The sequence below is a fragment of the Microcebus murinus genome, chromosome 4 (assembly GCF_040939455.1).
Source record: "Microcebus murinus isolate Inina chromosome 4, M.murinus_Inina_mat1.0, whole genome shotgun sequence".
In the NCBI taxonomy this organism is placed as follows: domain Eukaryota; kingdom Metazoa; phylum Chordata; class Mammalia; order Primates; family Cheirogaleidae; genus Microcebus; species Microcebus murinus.
The window spans coordinates 68778662-68790773 of NC_134107.1; the positions used below are offsets into that span (position 1 = coordinate 68778662).

The 12112-nt window shown below is 35.8% G+C and overlaps 1 protein-coding gene across 9 annotated transcripts in view; it reads right to left on the minus strand.

Annotated features, from left to right (window-relative positions):
* The window catches only part of DLG2 (discs large MAGUK scaffold protein 2), a 1870454-nt gene that overhangs the window by 1250443 nt on the left and 607899 nt on the right, over positions 1 to 12112 (minus strand). The window lies entirely within an intron of this gene.

Below are 12112 nucleotides of genomic sequence, written 5' to 3' on the forward strand. Positions count from 1 at the left end.
CATATTTTTGTTTCTGAAATGAATGAAAATTGAATATGCTCCCTTGGTTTCTCTTTCTTTTTTAACCTAAAATGAAATGAATGTAACCTGGAGTTTCCCAAAGCAGATCAGGATGTGACCATAAACTTCAAATCCTTAATTAACTGACAGATGTACAATTTGGTTGCTATCTATCTAGTTTTATCCTCTATGCATTACCTCTCCCATCCCCCATGGTTCCAGAACTTGACTTTTCTATACCTCTTTCCTGTTACCCTTAAACCATCACTTGAATATGTTATTAACAAGCCTCCTCACCTTTTGCAAGTGACTTTATGAAAAAAACAAAGTCGCTATTTTATATCTCATCTCTGTCAGGAATCTTTACTCTATCCAGCAGTCCTCAATCTTTTTTGAGATAAGGGACCTGGTAGGTGGGTGGAGACACAGCTCAGGCAGTGATGCCAGCAATGGGGCACAGCTGTAAATACAAATGAAGCTTCCTTTGTCACCCCTGCTCACCTCCTGCTGTGCAGCTTCATTCCTAAGTTTCATGAAATACAAATTTTCCATGAAAAACTGGGGTGGGGTGGGGATGGGACAGAGCTCGGGTGGTGATGCATGACCCAGTTACTAACAGAGCACTGACTGGGTACCAGGCCACAGGCTGGGGGTTGGGGACCACAGTTAAACATTGCATTCTAAGCACCTTAGGCAACACTCATCTCCACAACATCAGCCAGTACTGATGTTTTGCATTCCTTTCTGTTTGCAGGAAGTATAAAAGCAGTAAAAGACATTCTACTAGCATTCATTTTTCTTGCCTGGTGTGAGTTTTCACTTTTGTAGCTGGAAGCATCTGGGCAAACAGGTATCTGTAAACATAACTAAAGCTGTGTTCTCAGTGTCAGCTTCCAAACAGAAGGGAATGGGGTTCACCAAGACAAACATAGTTCATGAATTTCTCTTTGTGAAATACTCCTCCCTCTCTCAGGCTGAAGCCAAATAAGGGAGATCACAGACTGATCATTTTCTTGGACCTAAAGCAGATTATAAGAATTAAGGAAAAAATCACCTGTTCCAAAGGCAAGAGCCAGTTTAGCCAACCCAAAATTGGAGTGCCAATTCAAGAGGCCCTGTGTTCTTAATGAGGGTGTTACTGACATTTTGGATATATAATTGAACATGATTGTCTCATACATTTCTGGATACTTAGTACCCCTGGCCTCCTCCCATTTTATGGCAATAGCTTTCCCCAGTCATTGCAACAAACAACAATGTGGCCAAACATTTCTAAAAAGTATCTATGGGGATGGTGCTGCCCTGAGGTATAAATCATAGTGCAAGACAGAATGTGACACAATGATGATGCCTGGTAGAGAAATCAGGAAGGCAGATGGTTAGAAGTAATAAAGTAAATAACTGGAAGTGACACAAAGAAACCCCAAAGACTGTAGGCCTATACATCTAACAGTTTTTAATGCTATCCTGAAGTAGGATAGCCCAAAATACTGTCCAAGAGCACTTAAAGTTTTCAAAACACAGCACATACTCTAGCTTTTATTCTCTTCAAATGTTTTATTTTTTTCACTTTTTAAAAAAATTCTTCCTTAATTGATTTATGGCTCTTGTTCTCAGATTTGAGTTGACCTTGTAGGATGCTAGTTGCTTTACAGAATTCTTACTGACCCTTAAAGGAATGATTCTAATTCTTGGAATTAAATGAAATTACTATTACACTAATACTCATGTTCTTAAATAAGATATTTATTTAAGGGTATAGATATCTAAAGAAAATAAGGAAGGAAAGCTGTATCAACACCAGATTTTCTGAAGGAAATATAAAGCATACTCTCCAAGACATAGTAAATTCCAAGCACTTAGGAAAACAGGTTCTTGTGGAGAACAAGCTTGCCACTGAAACTAAAGGAAAGGCAAGAGGGAAAAAAATGTCTTGAGAGGATGTGTTTGTTCTCTTTTGGAATTGGGTAAAGTTTAGGGTTTGGGGAATAAAAATCTACTATCAGGTACAATGTACACTATTCTGGTGGTGGGTACACTAAAAGCCCTGGCTTCAGCATGATACAATTCATCCATTTAACAAAAAACACGTGTACCTCCAAATCTATTAAAATTTTTTAGAAAGAAAAAACAATGAAGTCTTCTCCTACAAGTGTTTGGGACATGAAAATTTATACTAGGAAAATTAAAAAAATGTTAAGAACACTAACATGGTCATTTGCAAAATAATAGGAAGAGGAAGAATGAGAGGAGAATTGGGAAGATAGCACCTGAGGGCCCCGGAGTCATGAAGATAAGAGACATCTCAGATCGCTCTTCTTTTCCATTCACTGAGAGTGACTTTCGATAGGACTTTCAATGGTTTTAGTAAATCAAATCTATATTTATTAGACAAAGTAATCGGAAGAGGAAAGTACATTCTGTGTGTTTGGATTTGTCCTTGTTGGGTACCAGAATCTTGATTATAACACTCGGCTGAGTCAATACAGTTCAGATATATTTTTTAAATATAATTTTTAATACTTCTTTAGCCTTTCGTAAGATGATAAAACATTTTTTTAAATTTTAGCTTATCACGAGGGTACAAATGTTTAGGTTACATATATTGCCTTTGCCCAACCTGAGTCAGAGCTTCAAGCGTGTCTATCCCCCAGATGGTGTGCACCGCACCCATTAGGTGTGAATATACCCATCCTTTCCTCCTCCCCTCTAACCGGCCCAACACCTGATGAATGTTACTACTATATGCACACATAAGTGTTAATCAGTTAATATCAATTTGATGGTAAGTACATGTGGTGCTTGTTTTTTCATTCTTGGGATAATTCATTTAGTAGAATGGGCTCCAGCTCTATCTAAGATAATACAAGAGGTGCTAGATCACCATTGCTTTTTGTGGCTGAGTAGAATTCCATGGTATACATATACCACACTTTATTAATACACTCATGTATTGATGGGCACTTGGGTTGTTTCCACATTTTTGCAATTGTGCTGTGATAAACATTCGAGTGCAGATATCTTTTTTATAGAACGACTTTTTTCCCCTTGGGTAAATGCTCAGTAATGGGATTGCTGAATCAAATGGTAGTTCTACTTTTAGCTCATTAAGGTATTTCCATATTCCTTTCCACAGAGGTTGTACTAGTTTGCAGTCCCACCAACAGTATAAGAGTGTTCCTATCTCTCTGCATCCATGCCAACATTTACTATTTGGGGATCTTTTGATAAAAGCCATTCTCACCAGAATTAAGTGATATCTCATTGTGGTTTTTGAGGAGGACTAAACCCACACTCCTAAATGGTAATTATTAATATATAGAGAACTTTCAATAGGCATTTACTGTTCACATATCTGTCATCACTCTTCTATTTCTCCTCACTAATAACTGATAATATCCCTTAATATGTTTGGGTAAAAGAAAAATTCTGGCAGTCCAAATCTATGACCCAAACCACCAGTGCTCAGATGTTCACTTCTTACTGCAAAGAACTTAGTTAAACCATGGTCTTACTCAAAATACCATTAATTTAAATGACTGAATTTTTATCAATGAGTTCTTCCTGAGGTTTTGTTTCTTTCATTGCTCTCAGCACAATGTAAGAAACAACTGGGCGATGCTAAAATGTTCTGTGTCTCTAACTTGAGTGCTCAATGTCTGGATCTTCATTCACTCTGTAGAATCTGCATTCTCTGCATTCTGTGCCATTTTAAGTCCTTTTGGCAGGAAATTGTAAAGTAAGGAGAAACATGGGTACTATGAGAGTTCTTGTGCCAAAATATTATGCATTACCCTGGCACTTCAAGTCCAAAGACTTCAACATATTAATGAGAACTTCATCCCCATTATTATATTGATAAATACAGCACATAGAAGATTCTAAGCCATTCATACATGATGGATACATTTCAGAGTATTTTTTTTTTTTTACCTAAAGTCAAACATAAACCAGGATAATTCCTTTTATTACTGTTTGGAGGAAGATTTATATTGCTATAGACAATTTTTGAAGAAAAAATAATTTTAATTTCAAGTGGCCTTATAGTCTGATGTTAGTTATCCTAGTTTTCTATTTAATATAGAAACATTTTGTTTTTAGGCTATCAGGTCTTAGTGTGATGGATGAGTTTCAAAGTAAAACAAAACAAAAAACATATGGTCTCTAAGTAATCATTAAGTTCTAGTTTATAGAGAAGGTTAAAAATTAAGGGTGATATGATGCTGGAATTAAATAAAAAAGAAACTAAAATATAAATTATAAAATTATGCATAAGCATCCTCAGAGATATTTAAGCATTCAGCTTTGAAGTACTAAGGAAATTCAAAAGCAATGCAATGTGTGTCCATTCAATGTAACCACAATCAACAAACTTTGATTACACGACTAGCTACAGATTAATTTTCAATAATAGTTTTTAAATTGTTTAATACAAGGTCCACAATGATGTGGGGCTCCTTTTAGAAGGTTCTGTTCTGATCCAAACCACCATTATTTTTTATTTTCATTAACAAATCTAGATGGAATGGTAGTTTTCTGTTACCCACAGTTTCACTTTCTGCATTTTCAGTTACTCACATTCAGTCGTGGTCTGAAAATATTACATGGAAAATTCTGGCAACAGACAATTCATCAGTTTGAAATTGTATGCCATTTTGAGTACTGTGATGAAATCTTACACCACCCTGCTACATCCCACCTAGGATGTGAATCATCCTCTTGTCCATGTTGTATAAACTACAAACCCTTTAGTCATTGACATTGTCTAATGCTGACATCAAACCATTGACATTATCTTGGCTTGGTGATCCAGGATCACCCAAAGCTATGTCACAATGCTTATGTCATTAACCTTACTTCATCTTATCATATAGGCATTTTATTATCTCACATCATAAGAAGAAGAAAGGTGAGCAAAACACAATAAAATATTTTGAGAGAAAAGGACACCACATTCACATACTTTTATTACAGTATATTATTCTAATTTTTCTATTTTATTATTGTTGTTAATCTCTTACTGTGCCTAATTTCTCAATTAAACTTTATCATAGATATGTATGTATAGGACCAAATATAGTACATATAGAGTTTGGTACTCTCTGAGGTCTCAGGCATCCACTGAGCCTCTTGAAACATATCCGTCACGGATAAGGGGGACGACTGTAAAATGTAAAGCATATCCGTCAACCTCACAGATACCTGTACTCTGGCAAAAGTTGTTTGCATACTAAATAACTTAGAAATGGTCACAAATATTCACAAAACAATTTAAAGAACTAGAATTTTTTAAGCATCCAGTGATTTTCTGGCATGTTCAAAGACAGACACAGTGTAAAGGCAGTACACAGTAATGTTTTATAGCATAGAAACCAGAGTCAGACAGAATTGACTCCCATTCTTGGTTCTGCATATTACTGGCTCTGTGAGACTGGACAAATTGCTTAGTTCCTTAAAGCCTCAGATTCCCTATCTGTAAAGTAAAGATAAAAATGCCCCTCTCGTAGAATGAAATTGTAACACAGTGCCTGGCAAATGGTGGGTATTCACTAACATAGCTCCTGCTATTAGGCATGAAAATGACCATCACCACAACATCTGTCCTTTTAGGATGCAGTGTTCCAGGGAAGGTTTTAATGTTCTGCTGGCCAGAAAGATTTTCAAGTCATCACCAGGGAGAAAATGTAAACATTGGGAGAATGACTCAATAATATTGAGAAGAGACAAGGAAGAATACTCCCCTTGGAAATTCAGTTATATCAACTGCACAAATGTTTATTGAGTGCCTACTATTCAGTAGGTACTGCACTAGGTTCAAGAGATTTAAAGATTAATAAAACAGGGGCATTGCTCCAATGAGGCTTATATTCTGATGAGGGAGATAGACTCACAAACATATAAACCCCATTAAAGGAATTTCAAAGAAAGAGAAGCAACAGCTTAACCTGGGAAAGTTAGGGAAAACTTTGAAGAAGGGCTAATACTGAAATACAAGCTGGGGTTATTTACTAGTGTATAAAAGCTTTTATCATCAATTTCTGTCAACTGCCTCTTCCTCTGCTCTATACCCCAAATACTTTCTAGAGTTACTTTCAAACTTCCCAGTTTTTTGGGTTTTTTTGAAATTACATTTTATAATACAGGAACGACATGTACTTTTTGAGTAGCAATTTTGACTATCAAAATTAAAGAATTAGAATCTGAGGGTATTTTGTGAAAATAACGAAAAAAAAAAAAAATTAAAGAAGAGGCCCCGTGCGGGTGCCTCACGCCTGTAATGTTAGCACTCTGGGAGGCTGAGGCAGGAGGATTTCTTGAGCTCAGGAGTTCTAGACCAGCCTGAGCAAGAGCGAGACCTTGTTTCTACTAAAAATATAGAAAAATTGGCCTGGCATGTTGCACTTGTAGTCCCAGCTAATGAGGAGGCTAAGGCATGGGGATCACTTGAGCCTGGAAGTTTGAGGTTGCCGTGAATTATGATGATGCCACTGCACTCTACCTGGGGTGATAGAGTGAGATTCTACCTACTAAATAAATAAATAAATAAATAAAAGTTGAAACAAAAAGATACTTTTCTTTACTGTGATATATTATCTATCAATCTATTATGGCTAGTGAATGTGCAGACAAAAGAAGGATGATGTTTAAAGTTATTGTTCCTAAGAGATTCCAGATCCTTTACATGGCTTGGGAATCCCAGAGGACAATGACTATGCTTACCCTCAAACATTTCTTGATATCATTGTCAAAGAATGGTTTGAGTAGACCACAGCCATAACTCAGAAAATTGTTTATATTTGTATATTCTTTATATAACATTGGAATATATCTAAAAATAGCATAACATAGAAGGACCCAAGCCATTTCATTTCCCAACTACTTGTCATAACCTTAATTAAGCAGTTCACTTGGTTGGGAATCAATAATTCATAGAGAAGTGGAAAACAAAGTGATCAAGGGAGGATAATAAAGAATTTTTCACAGAATATATTTACTTTTGTTAGACTTCATATGCAGCTTTGTCAAACATGATCGAATTTCCAATGCAAAAGATTAAACACATTAATGCATAATTTTGGAATATCCATTTTAAACTTCAGGTTATATTAAATTAAAATTTTTAAAATCTATTCATCTTTTGGTGATCTCAAGCTTCTACATAATTAGTACATAAGCTCAGATTCTCACTCAGATTCTAAAAATGTCAAACAATCAATCACAAAAATGCTACCAATTGAAGAGACTAACTCTCCAGCAAGGGAGAAGCACTGATGTAGACTGGAAACAATACACCTTTCCTTTTCCATATATTTTCAGTTAATACACTATTAAGTTATCATTTAGGTTCTGCTATGAAAGAGATACAGACCTTTACAAAGATACTGAAAAGCGCCAGCTGTTTGTATTCAAATCTTAAAGAAAACAATTTTTAACTTGATAATAAAATTTGTTCTCTGAGGAAGTATACTAGAAACATCATGATTTGGGGTTATCATTTAAAATGAAAACAAAACAAACAGAATCCCTTCAAACAAATAAAACTCTTAATTCAAACTTACCAGATAGTTGATAATAAAATTGAAAATACTGGCATGTATAGACATTGAGAAGTCTTGGAATTTGGATATCACTGAACATCTGGTTATATTCATACTTACAGTGAAATTTTAAAATAGCAAAGTATTCATTAAAAACCTAAAAGGAGTTCATACAAACTGAGATGCCTGTGTCCCCTTATGATGTGGATTATGTCAATTTCCATTGGTGACACATGAATATCTAGTTCATTTAATTAGGATCAAAAGAATGGGCATTCAAAGAGCATTTTTCCATTAAGCTAGGGCTATTATACTACTTTACCAAGTACCACCCTCTGACCCCTACACATGAGAAAACTGAGTCTCAGGCAATTAAATTACTTGCCCATGGTCATATTTCTAAAGATTGGTAGAGCAGGAATTGAAATCCAGGTTTATCTGCCTCCATATCCTATGTTTTTATTGTTGCTGTTGTTGTTTGTTTGTTTGTTTAACAAGAGCAGACTGCTTCCCTGGGCTACATAACAGGATTTGTTTTTTCCTTTCAGTTTCCTTAAGCATGACCACTACATCTGCTGTAACTAATACACACAATTATCCAGCTGCATTTAACCAATTCAAAGCTCTCCATTCCAACCCATTACCTCAAAGACTACTTCTGAAAGTTGAAGAAAGCTTCTCAGAAATAATGTTATAATGAATAACTAAAACAGCAGTAACAATAATAAAACATTGGCTTTCTCATTGGTTCATATTTTTCTTTTCTCTTTTCTTCTCCCTGTGCTTGTGATAGGCTATTGAAGGCTAATTATTAAACAGGAATTTCTCTTTGTGATTATGTGTCAACTAGACTAGTCTAAGGGATGCCCAGATAACTGGTAAAACATTATTTCTGGTTGTGTCTGTGAAAGTGTTTCAGGTAAAAATTAGCATTTGAATTATTAGACTAACTAAAGATTCACCTCATCAATATGGCCAGGCATTATCCAATCAATGCAGGGCCTAAATAGAACAAAAAGGCAGCAGCAGAAGGATGAATTCTCACTTTCTCTCCTTGAGCTCTGATATCCATCTTCCCCTGTCCTCAGTCATCAGAGCTCCTTGTTCTTGAGCCTTTGGATTCCAGGACTTATACTACTAATAGCATCAGTACCTCTTTACAGATGTTAGGCCTTTGGAGTCAAACTGAATTATAACATTGACTTTCCTGGTTCTGCAGCTACAGATCTCTCTCTCTCTCTCTCTCTCTCTCTCTCTCTCTCTCTCTCTCTCTCTCTCTCTCTCTCAATTGATATGTATCTTCTTGGTTCTGTTTTTCTGGACATATGTTTTCTTTGTCATGTATTATTTTATTATTTTTTAACTCTTTTGCAATTTAGACACAAAGGCCCTTTTATACTTTAGTTCCTATTAATATCCTCCCATCTGTTTCACCATCTTCAAGAAAGATCACTATCAATCCTCTTCCACCTTCACTTTTTCTATGGACATCAACTAATCTTTGCTGGTACTGCTTTCATCTAAATCATTCTTCCAGCCCATCATTGCTTATCACTGATAAAAGTGCAAAGAAATATAAAGGCATGATCCTAATCTATACAGTTACTTTAAAAGGCAAGGCAAAGTCTACAACGCTGTGAAGTCTAAGTGCAATGCAGTAGAAAGAATAAATACTATAAGAATACATTAGATGGCAATACTACTGAGGACTAAAAAAATCTGTAAAGGTATGGTGAGGGTGAGACTTAAATGGGGCCTTAAGTGATTTTTAGAACTAAAACGAAAGGAAAAGAGACGGTTGTTCCAAGTTGGAATGTGCAGCTATAGCAGTTTGGGAAGATTAATTGGTCAGTATTTTAATCAACAACCATTGCTATAGAAAATAGACATCACTGTAGACAAGGAGAGGAAATAAAGAGAATAAAAGTCAGATGTTGGTGAGAATCAGCTAACATTGGCACTATTAGGGCATAGTAAGAGCTGACTATATGGTAGGCCCTGTGCTATCTAATTTAATTTTTTTCAACTCCATAATTTAATAATAATTATCTCTTTTTAGAGATAATTTCTAGCTTCAAGAAGCTAAATAGCTTGCCAAAGGCATTCAATTGGTAAACCCTGAAGGCAATATTGGAAGACTATATTGGTAAACAGTTGATATCTTCTAAGGCAAAGCCCTTGTTGTTACTTACTATGATAAAGGTTATTTGGGATGCTTGAGGGATGATGTGTATATCTGTCTCCTTTGTTTTGGTACATCCATCTTTGATTCAGGAATGGATCAAGACACCTAAACAAGCCTCCAGCTTGCCAACATACAAGGCAGATAAAGAAGGCAGAATACCACTGTGGTTCTCTCAGTGAGTAAATTCTAATTTGGCCCTAGAGTTACCATTACAATTTTGAGATACTTCATAATCAAATAATAATTCTACAATGAAACACATGGATATTCACACTACAGTAGAATGAACAAAGACCTAATATAGCTACCTGTCATTTCAGGTCAAGTTTTGTTGACAAACTAATTTGCTGCAAACTTATAAAACCCTTTTCATATTCTATATGAATATGGTAAAATGTTAACTATTAGGGGTCTAATTCAAGAGTATAAAGGTATTCTTGAAGTTTTTATCTAAGTTTATTTTTTAATAAAAATTAAGAAAACTTTATTTTCAGTAGTTCCTTGGATATTGGAAATGTGGTTAAGAGATTGTGGACACATGAGCTTAGAAACTGGTTGTTTCCTTCTCTTGTGCTTCATAAAAAATACAAAAGGTCCGAGTTACCTCACAGGCATCAAGCAAATGATTAATTATACTGTAGAGCAGTCAAGTCTTCCAGAATACTGCATTTTGGGGACACTGATTAGTCATATTCTTATAAGATTCAGAAACTGCCATTTTTAACAGTTTGAATGAGAAAGTCACATTGCCAATTCTATAGCAATCTGATATGTGCTTCCTCTCTGGAGGAGCTGGAACAAACTCTGTTCATCTCTCATTCCTCTACCCCCACATCTCTCCCCAAATCCTGAATATGCCTGAAAAGACTTGTCATTATGATTTTTGCTACAGAGTTCAGAGTTCTCTCACCCTCACCCCACTGAAGTCATTGATAGAAAAAGGCAGTGACAGCCAAATCTTAAGAGATCATCCCTAGCACAGTTCCACTGTGACCCCGCAAAGGCATTGCTAAAGGTCAGTCCCAGGGCTATCTGTTTTTTTCATCTGGGCTGCAGACTGAGCTGAAAAGGACACGAGCATGTTCTACGGGCAGTCCACAGGCCAGTCTTCAGAGGCTAGTGTACACAGGGAGTCCAGCGATTCTCACCAACACTGCACATGTCACGCTGGGGGACACAGAAAGAGATGTGCTGTCTAGAGGTCTCCTCCTGAAATGCTGGTTGCTAAGCAACAAGATAATACTTCTTTCCTAACTCCAATTCTTAAGACTTTGGCTTAGTTAGTCACTTCTGATCCTTAGACTTGTTCTTACCATTCCTCATCCAGGTTCCCAAAAAGCACAGGTGCTCCAAACTCTGCATAATATAGTTATTTTAGCTACATGGTAGCAATATACATCTTAGATTTCTTTTTGGCATTCTACCTATACATTTTACACACCAGCACTTCCCTAGCAGTTTTAAATGTACTATATCTAAAATAATAGACAGATGGCTTTCCTTTTTTTTTTTTTTAACACAAACACATTTATTGCATATGTATGTTTTAGAAAAAAGACTAAAAGGGTATACCACAATATAAAATAACAGCAGCTTTCTCTTCATGGTAGGAATATTAGTAATTTTAAATTATCTTCAATAAGTGTGTTAATTTTATAATAAGGATAAATATGAACAGGATATATATTGGGATTATGTACTATTAATTTACATTAAAATGTATACAAAGTAATGGTAAAGGAACAAATATATATATACATATATACACACTACAATTTCAACTCTGTGCATGTGGATAAAAATGGAATAAATTATCAATGATTAGAAAGGGTTCCAATACAATGGTACAATGACAGGAACTATTTCTTAAATTCTGCACTTTTGATTTTAAAATAACTAATCTTTTTGTTTTGTTTTGTTTTTTCTTGAGACAGAGTCTGTGGAATCAGTCTAGCTCATAGCAACCTCAAACTCCTGGGCTCAAGCGATCCTCCAGCCTCAGCCTCCCAAGTAGCTGAGATTACAAGTGCATGCCACCATTCCAAGCCTTTGATTTTGGGGGGGTTTTTTGGTTTTTTTTCTGTTTTTAGTAGAGACAGGGTCTCATTCTTGCTCAGGCTGGTCTTGAACTCATGACCTCAAGCAATCCTCCTGCCTCAGCCTCATAGAGTGCTAGCATTACAAATGTGAGCCACCATGCCCTGCCTAAAATAACTAATCTTAAAAGAAAAATAACGCTGTATTGGCAAATTTACATCCATATGTTAAAATGGGACAGGAAAATCATCTCTATCATGGTAGCAACGGCCAGATGGACAGAATCCAAAGCAGAAAATCAAAATGTGTTTTGGACCTAGAGTTTAGTTTTAATAAAAAACCACATCTACAT